The sequence below is a fragment of the Leuciscus leuciscus genome (genome assembly GCF_965113295.1).
Source record: "Leuciscus leuciscus genome assembly, chromosome: 13".
In the NCBI taxonomy this organism is placed as follows: domain Eukaryota; kingdom Metazoa; phylum Chordata; class Actinopteri; order Cypriniformes; family Leuciscidae; genus Leuciscus; species Leuciscus leuciscus.
The window spans coordinates 4,298,112-4,306,793 of NC_138737.1; positions in this window are offsets into that span (position 1 = coordinate 4,298,112).

Below are 8,682 nucleotides of genomic sequence, written 5' to 3' on the forward strand. Positions count from 1 at the left end.
TTGCAACTCTCTGCTCAGTGGTGTCTCACAGAAACTCATTCACAAACTTCAGATGGTCCAGAACTCAGCAGCTCGGATCATTACACGAACACCTTTGATTGAGCATATAACTCCGATATTAGAGCATCTTCACTGGCTTCCGATCAAATACCGTATCCAATTCAAGATTTTACTTTTTACTTATAAGGCTCTTCATGATCTAGCACCTTCATATCTGAGTGAACTTCTGCATGTGTATTTACCTACTCGATCTCTCAGGTCTTCTGCTTCTGTGACTCTTGTAGTACCATCTGTGCGTTTGACTACGATGGGAAGTCGAGCTTTTAGTTGTATAGCTCCGTCGACTTGGAATACTTTACCACAAGATATACGTAATAGTCTTAGTCTCTCAACTTTTAAATCACGTCTTAAAACTCATTTTTTTAGATTAGCCTATCCTGATTGATTTTAGTAATGTCGGTGGGCATTGATTTTATGTCTTTACTCTTTATTGTGTTGTTGTTTTTTCCTCTGTTTTATTATGTATTTTATTATTGTAAGGTGTCCTTGAGTGTCCTGAAAGGCGCCCACAAATAAAATGAATTATTATTATTATTATTATTAAGGGGTCTCACACACGCACACACACAGGGCATGACATTAAAACACCCGCCAAATGTGGCTGGTGTAATGTAGTTAGTCCTACTAGCCACTTTGGAGGGTTGAATTTTATAATACATATATTTTTCAGTTGTAGTATTTTAAAAAGGCATATGAAATAAGGAACTAACTGCAGTGTAGTGTTGTCAAAAATATAGATTTTTCGGTAAATATCGATACTGGAATATCTGAAGAGCTAACTGGTAGATTAGACTCTTACCGTATCCGGTCGGCAAAACAGCAAAAACGCCCTTCTTGCAAAGGAACGATTCGAGCGCCGTCTTCTGTTCCTCTTTTAGAGAAAAAGTCAAAATCTTTAATTGTAGCGGCCAAAGCCGTTTCAAACAAATGGTGTTCATCCATAGCCATTTTGCAAAGGCGAGATGACGACAACGCTGCGACGTTGAAGTCATTAGCAAATGACTTCAACGTCGCAGCGCTGTCGTCATCTCGCCTCTGGCCCGCCTATATCAGATAACCCGATGTGATTGGTGCAGCTCAGATAGAGGGGCATATTTAATGAGCATCATTACTCGACACCAGAGTAACTCGCTGAGCAAATTCAACTTGTGCTCTCACGAGAACTCTGGATTAACAGTATAAAGGATCTGTGAGTCAAGTCTTAAAGTGACAGCAGCCTAATATTCCTGCTGCCTAATATCTATATGACAGTTTTCCCCATGGTATCGATGTCAAAATTGTGGCCAGTGAAAATGCTGAGTGGCTGATAACTTGGGAAAACCACTAGCCACAGTGGCTGGTGAGCAAAAAAAGTTAATGTATACCATGGTATTTACGCTAAGATATTTCAAAGAATTCCATGAAATATGCCGGGGGAAAAAAAACGTGATATTATCATGTTTGACAATTCAGGAAACGTTTTGTACTTATTAATGTAGGTTTATATTAAAAAACGTGTCAGGTTTCTGAGCATCTGTTTAGATGCTATTTCACGTGTTGTGTTGTAGGAGATGGAAGGTTAATTACTGAGGAAGCACAAAGTTCTCTCAGAAAGATTGACGTGACCACATTTCTTGCTCGCGGCACATACGCACAAACGTCTCGCACAAGTTTGGTGAAATGAGTTCCAGCACACACACACACACACACACACACACACACACACACACAAACACACACACACACACACACACACACACACACACACACACACACACACACACACACACACACACACACACACACACACACACACACACAGAGAGAGAGAGAGTTTTAATCTAATTTAATCAAGATGACTTGATTAAACTCTCTCAGGATCAGTCGAGCCGGTCTGACCTCTCCCCAGTTTGCTTTCTCGTCTGTCTGCCTCCGAACTCCACCGTCTTTCAATTCCTCCCTCACACCACCAGTCATGGAGATGTGAACCTGTCATTTGCACTTACTCCTTGAGAAAATGACAAAAACAGACAGCCATTGGGTATCTGTGGCAGTCAAGAGCATAATAAGGAAACAAATGGTTTCCTCTGGGAACTGGCAGTTTAGAGTTTTCTGAAATAGATGAAAAGAACTGTGGAGAAAAAAACAAAAAAACTTGAGTGTCAATTTCATACTTTTAAGAGCCCTACACAAACTAATCAGGCACTGATAAAACATCCTAATAATAATAATAATAATAATAATAAAAAATTAAAAAATTAAAATTAAAAAAAAAAAAAATTTTTTTTTTTTAAATGATTCTATAATTTTTGTTATGGGCAAAAGAAAAAAAACATGGGCCAAACCAAAAATGACTAAATATTGAATGGTCTTTTAATGGTTATAATCATTTTAATCACAAATTACTGGTCAGGAAATTAGCAATTGCACAATACTGTAACTTAGCACAGAATAGCCTTCCATTTGTTTGTTGATGAATTGGGTGAAAATGCTATGTAATGTAATAATGTGTTGTTGTTGTCGATGTGTTCTCTTTTAAAGGGATAGTTCACTTTGAAATTAAATTTTGGTATGTTTTAGCTTACCTCAAGGGCATCCAAGATGTAGGTGTCTTTTTTTCCGCAGTAGTTTAAATTTTGATATTTTTAGGTCAAACCGTTCTTGTCTGTCAGTCATATAATGCAGGTCTATGGTCACTGTCTCAAAGAGTGATCACAGTGAAGTCCAAATTAAACAATTCCCCATTGTAAGTACACATTGATGGCCTAAGTGCGCGAGTTCTGGCTTAGTCTGCGCAAGTGCCGGAAAGCGCCGGACGTGATCTCGGATGTGTACAAGAGGTAAAAACTATATAAATACTGTTTGTTTTCTCACACAAACCGCTCGTTTCGTGTCTTAGGCCATCAATGTGTACTTACAATGGGGAATTGTTTAATTTGGACTTCACTGTGATCACTCTTTGAGACAGTGACCATAGACCTGCATTATATGACTGACAGACAAGAACCTAAAAATATCAAAATTGAAACTACTGCGGAAAAAAAGACACCTACATCTTGGATGCCCTTGAGGTAAGCTAAAACATACCAACATTTAATTTCAAAGTGAACTATCCCTTTAATTCTTGGGTTTGATCAATTTACATGGTTTAGTGATCATTTGTTCACCATTAGTATTAGTAGACTGTTAGGTTAGGGTTAGTAGAATAGGTTGACATGTAGTTGCAAAGTAACTTATAGTCAGTAGGAGCATCAAAATAAAGTAAGCAGATTTTAAAAGGACAGTCAACTAATAATCTAAGGACTGCTAGTTGACATGTAGTTGCAAAGTTTGCTACTTATAATTAGTGTCTAAAGTGGACTATTGAAATAAAATAAGAAAGCAAACAAGGTATATACTACACTTTACACAGATGCTACACTTTAAATTCAGCAAACTCAACAACAATACCCCACACACTTTTATGTATTTTTTTTTTTTGACTGCCATGTGATCTTCCTTCACCTGTTGTGTCCCTGTAGTGCTCACCCTCAAATGCAAACAGCAATAAAAGCTTCCCTTGGTCCAGGTGGGTTGCAGACCGACTGACTGACTGACCGATCCGTGGTCTGTGCAGGAAAATCAAAGCCTATCCTCCATCCACACCTTCCTCTCTCACCCTCTCCTCTCTAATGCTGCAAATCAATTGGATTTTAATCAATACGGACTTGTGTTTTATATATATATATATATATATATATATATATATATATATATATATTTGAGAAGCAACAAGAACAACTCTCTAAAACTTGAAAGGTCTTTTCCCAGGGAATTGTGGGAGCGGTGGCGGAGTCAAAAGACACTTGTTCCTCCAGACATGAAAGGTTCCCGAGATCAAGCACCTTGAAAATGAAAAGCATTCTGTCTTGTAGATTCAGGTCTGACAGGAAGCAGGTGTCTCAATTTCAACAGAAGCAAGGACCACGGTTAAGGTGACACAATAAATAAATCCATATGTGCTTAGAAAAAAATGGACAGTTAGATACAAGATTCATCTTAAAACGGGCCACTTACAGTGCTAGTTATTGTTTTAACAATTATTAGGGGTTCAAGCACAAAGTGATGAAAACCTCTTGTAATTGTTAGGATTTTTATTATTATTATTATTCCACCGAAAAACTGATCGGGCAGACCAAACTGTAAGGCCTAGAGACTTGAAACCTGGCCAGTTGGTAGGTCGCAATTTGGGGAGAATTTGGTCCAATAGGTGGCGCTACAGCGATCAACAACGCAAAACCTCTCATAACTCCTAGACCATTTGTCATAGACTCAAGTGTCTTATATCATTGGAATTATTGAGTCCAGACAAACAAAATATATATCTCCGATTTCATTTCCGGTATGCATATTTTTCCGTTATTTAGATTTTTCCGAAAAATTTTCTTTTTTGTATTCCTCATGGACCATTGGTCAGATTCACTCAAAACTTGACATGCATCATCTAGGGATCCTCATGGAAAAATGTTGTCAAAAGAATTACGATCGGTGATTCATGCTCGCGATTGGACGCCAAAACGTTCGAAGTAGGCAGGGCCACTTTCACTAAAATGGCTATAACTCTAGAAAACATTGAGATATTTTCACCAAACTTGTTATACTCGTGTACGAGCTCATTTTGTGGTCACACAAAAAAAATCTGCGGTGATTGACCACTTGGTGGCGCTATAATATGAAAAAGGCATAAAACAGCTATAACTATGCACCCGTTAGTCCGATTGACTTAAAAATGTGCATGCAGTGTCTTTGTCCAGGGTGCCATGTCTGTCTAGGAGGACATTGGCGTATCTCGAAAAACATGGCCGCCATTAGCCAGTGAAGTTTGAGCACCTATTAGACAAAGTTAACAGAGGCCTATCGAAACAAAACACGGTGGGCATGTTCGACTCATGGCCCTAGAGGTCTGTCAGAATTTTGAAAGAAATCGGCCACTAGATGGCGCCAACGAGTTTTATGGCTCTGTAATCACGTGGTGTTTCACACATACACACAATATGCATATCATTTGATAGATCTCCTCATGCTGAACAACTTTGCTTCACAAACCACTGTTGTCAATCAAATTATTTGTTAAATATTTGAGATTATTTGAAAACTCTACTTTTTCGAACTCCTCATAGACCGTTTGTCCGATTTGCTTGAAACTTCACATGCATCATCTAGGGACTGTCATAGCAAAGAAGTTGTCAAAAGAATTTTGATCGATGAAACTGTTTAGCAGATAATTTTTTTTATATATTTCTGGTATGGCCCATTGTGAGTAACATGTCTATATATTGTGTGCACAAAGTAGAAACTTCACAAAACTGTGTAGATATGGAGAACAACTGATTTTGAAGAAACATGACTGGTTTCAATGATTTCTGATGCTCAGAGGGCTCACAGTACATTATATCAAACATTTAAACTGAAGATGAAGCCTATAATACCACTGTTGTCCACAAGAGGTACAATAAATCGTTTTAATCTAATCTGTATCATTATCCAGCATTGGCTGATAAACAAATGTTTAAAACCATATTTTTTTTCAAAGAATTAGGGTGCACTGTTACTATAGACTTATATCATTTGTGCATTCTCCATTATGGATATTTTACGGTTTCAGGCCTACATTTCGGTTCAACCAGACCAACAGCATAGTTGGCATGAAGGTCTTAAATGCTTGAACCCCGTTAATTGCTGCTTGCAACTATATTTATTATTGTTATTGAGCAATTTGGCAGATGCTTTTATCTAAAGTGATGGTAACACTTTCTTTTGATGGTCCCTTTTGAACATTATGTTGACTATAAGTAACTTTACAACAACATGTCAACTAACTCTCATTAGAGTATTAATAGACTGTCTGCTTAATATCTGCCAACTCTTTATTGTTATGATCCTCCAACAGACATTCAACTGACTATAAGTAACTTTGCAACTACTTGTCAACTTATTTTAACCCTAACCCTACCAGTCAACTAATACTCTACTCTATCTAATGAGAGTTAGTAGACATGCATTACTTATAGTCAACAAATGAGTTAAAGGGACCATCAAAATAAAGTTAAACCAAAGTGACTTATAGTGCACTTCCATTTACATGTACATTTATTAATTTGGCATACAGTGTCGTTTTGGTAAAATGTGTATGCCATACACATTTTACCCAAATGACTGATTCAAAGTATACATTTTACTAGTACATGTGCTCCATGGGAATCAAACATGACCTTGTCGCTTGTGCCTTCAGAGGTTAATTTGGGTCAAACAGCATTCAAGATGTTCAGAATGCTTTAAAATAATAAGTGTTTTGTTCATCCATCCATTCTGCCTCAAACGTGTTTGCTCCGGTCTCCTATCAGAACTGCTTGTGTTCACTGCAGTCAAAAATATACACCACAAAAATTTATTTCCTTTTTTATCTTTTGTGGATTTCTCTCATGAGTTACAGCAAAACACGTGACAATTATTTTAACATTAATTACTGAATTTCATTATTTTAAATGAATTAATTTAATTAATGAAAGATGATAATAATGAGAATCATAATTGAGAATAACAGAAATTATACAAATCCATTATACTGTATATAAAAATAATAATAATGTGACTATCTTTTAAAAACTGGTGATGCTGCACCAATGAGATTTACTAAACCTAAAAAGCAGAAAATCATCTTTTTTTTTTTCTGAGAAAACACACAGTCTTTACTCAGATACATTGTCTATCCTCTTAACTAATTAATTGCAATAAAAAAAGTGTTTGCGCAGACAGATGCACTCATCAACAGCATGAAATTGCTTATTTACATGTAAACTGCTCTTAATATCAAGACAATATTTTTTCCATACCTACCAAACCAATTATCATTGACACTAATGACATAAGAATGCAGTGTACCATAATAATAATTATAAAATTGGTTTCATGTTTAAATTATGTTTTAATGATATATTAAGCTTCTTAGTTGACTAAATGTTGTCTACCTGCAGTATTGTTGCTAATGAACACAAATCTGAGCTCTCTGAGGACATCTAAACGAATAAATCAGTGTATAGAAGACATTAAAACCTCAATATACCTTAATCTGCTTTAAAAGCAGAGATACATTTACAATTGGTTTATTAGGTCTTGTGGGCATTAGGACATTGATAGAGTGTATAGGTGTCTGTATTGGTGTGCGTTTTGTAAAAAATGAGAAAAAAAATCCCTTTTAGGAGCTCAACAATCACTGGGAAAATTCTCTTATAACATATTTAGGCCTAGTGTTTGATGGATTTTACAGAATTATTTTAATGCATGACATAAACTGCGAGTTTGACCTCCTCAACTCGTGTTTTGTATTTGGACATGTTTTGTATTAGTAGCCAACTCTCTCGGGAAAGGAAGGCCAAAAGTGTATCCTTATATTTTAAAGTTGCTGTTACAAACAGAAAATAATTTGAGTTATATTGTAATGTGCATCTGTGCAAAAAATGTTCTGCCTCTCCCTGAGCTTTTGTAAGATACGTATGTGATCAGGTGTGTTTCCGGTTTCATGAGGTGATTGAGTGCATTTATAATATGATTTTGAACATTGCATGAAAAAAAACAACTTGATAAATTGCATTGTTTCATCTCAAGCCTTACGATCAAGGTTGTGAAACTAAAAGGTGCTTATTAGAAAGAGAATTCATTGCTGCTGTATCTGTAAATATGTTTACTACAGAAATATGTTGTGAAACTGTCAAGAGATTGCTCGTTATCAAAAAACAAAAACCAGGATAAACTGAAAAACGATGAGACCTTAATATAAGTTTACTTCTTAAAATGATGATGATGATGACATTATGATGAGGTTTTTTGACACATAATCTGGGGTCAGAAATCTGGATTCAACCTAAATAAAAATGTCAACTAGAATCAGTGTGCTTTGATTAAAATGTGCATTTTTGCTAATACAGCAAGAAGACTTACAGACCAAAAAAAAAGAAAAGGAACTATCCTTGAAACTAAAGTTATTGTTTTTTCTTCTTGCCTCTTCAGATTTTTAAAAAGTTCTTAAAACTAAAAATCTAATCAAAAAAATCAAAAAAAAATTGTTCTGTTAAAGGTGAACTAAGTAACTTTTTTTACCTTAACTGAACAGCTTCGGAGTCATTGGAATGGTTATATGACTTATTTCGGGTTGAATGGTGGTCGTTTCGCACCCCCCTGGTGCCCGTGAGCGGAAAATACGCACTTGCAACTTTGAGCCGGCGGGCCGCCGGCCGCCGCGTCAGGAAGTCTCGCGTGATATCAGGTCTCGCGATGTAAACAATTGCTTTACGGCCAAAAGAAATCTGCTAAAATGCTGTCATTATTGCGCTCCCTCACGCTGTCCGAACCCGAATGAAGAAGACGTTTTAAAGAACGTCCCATCTGCTTTGATGTCGTTGATCTATAGCCTCTGGTGTCTGAGAATCAACAACGAGTTTTTACGACAGTGTTGTCAAATATCTATTCCGAAGCTGTGGGGGGAGCTCTAGAGAGAAACCTGCGAGCAAAAAGCGAGAATACAGCGAAGAAATCCCGAAGCTACTGAGTGCTGCTTTAAGAACTGTTGAATGAAAGATTCTTTAGCGAACCCAAAACATTATTATT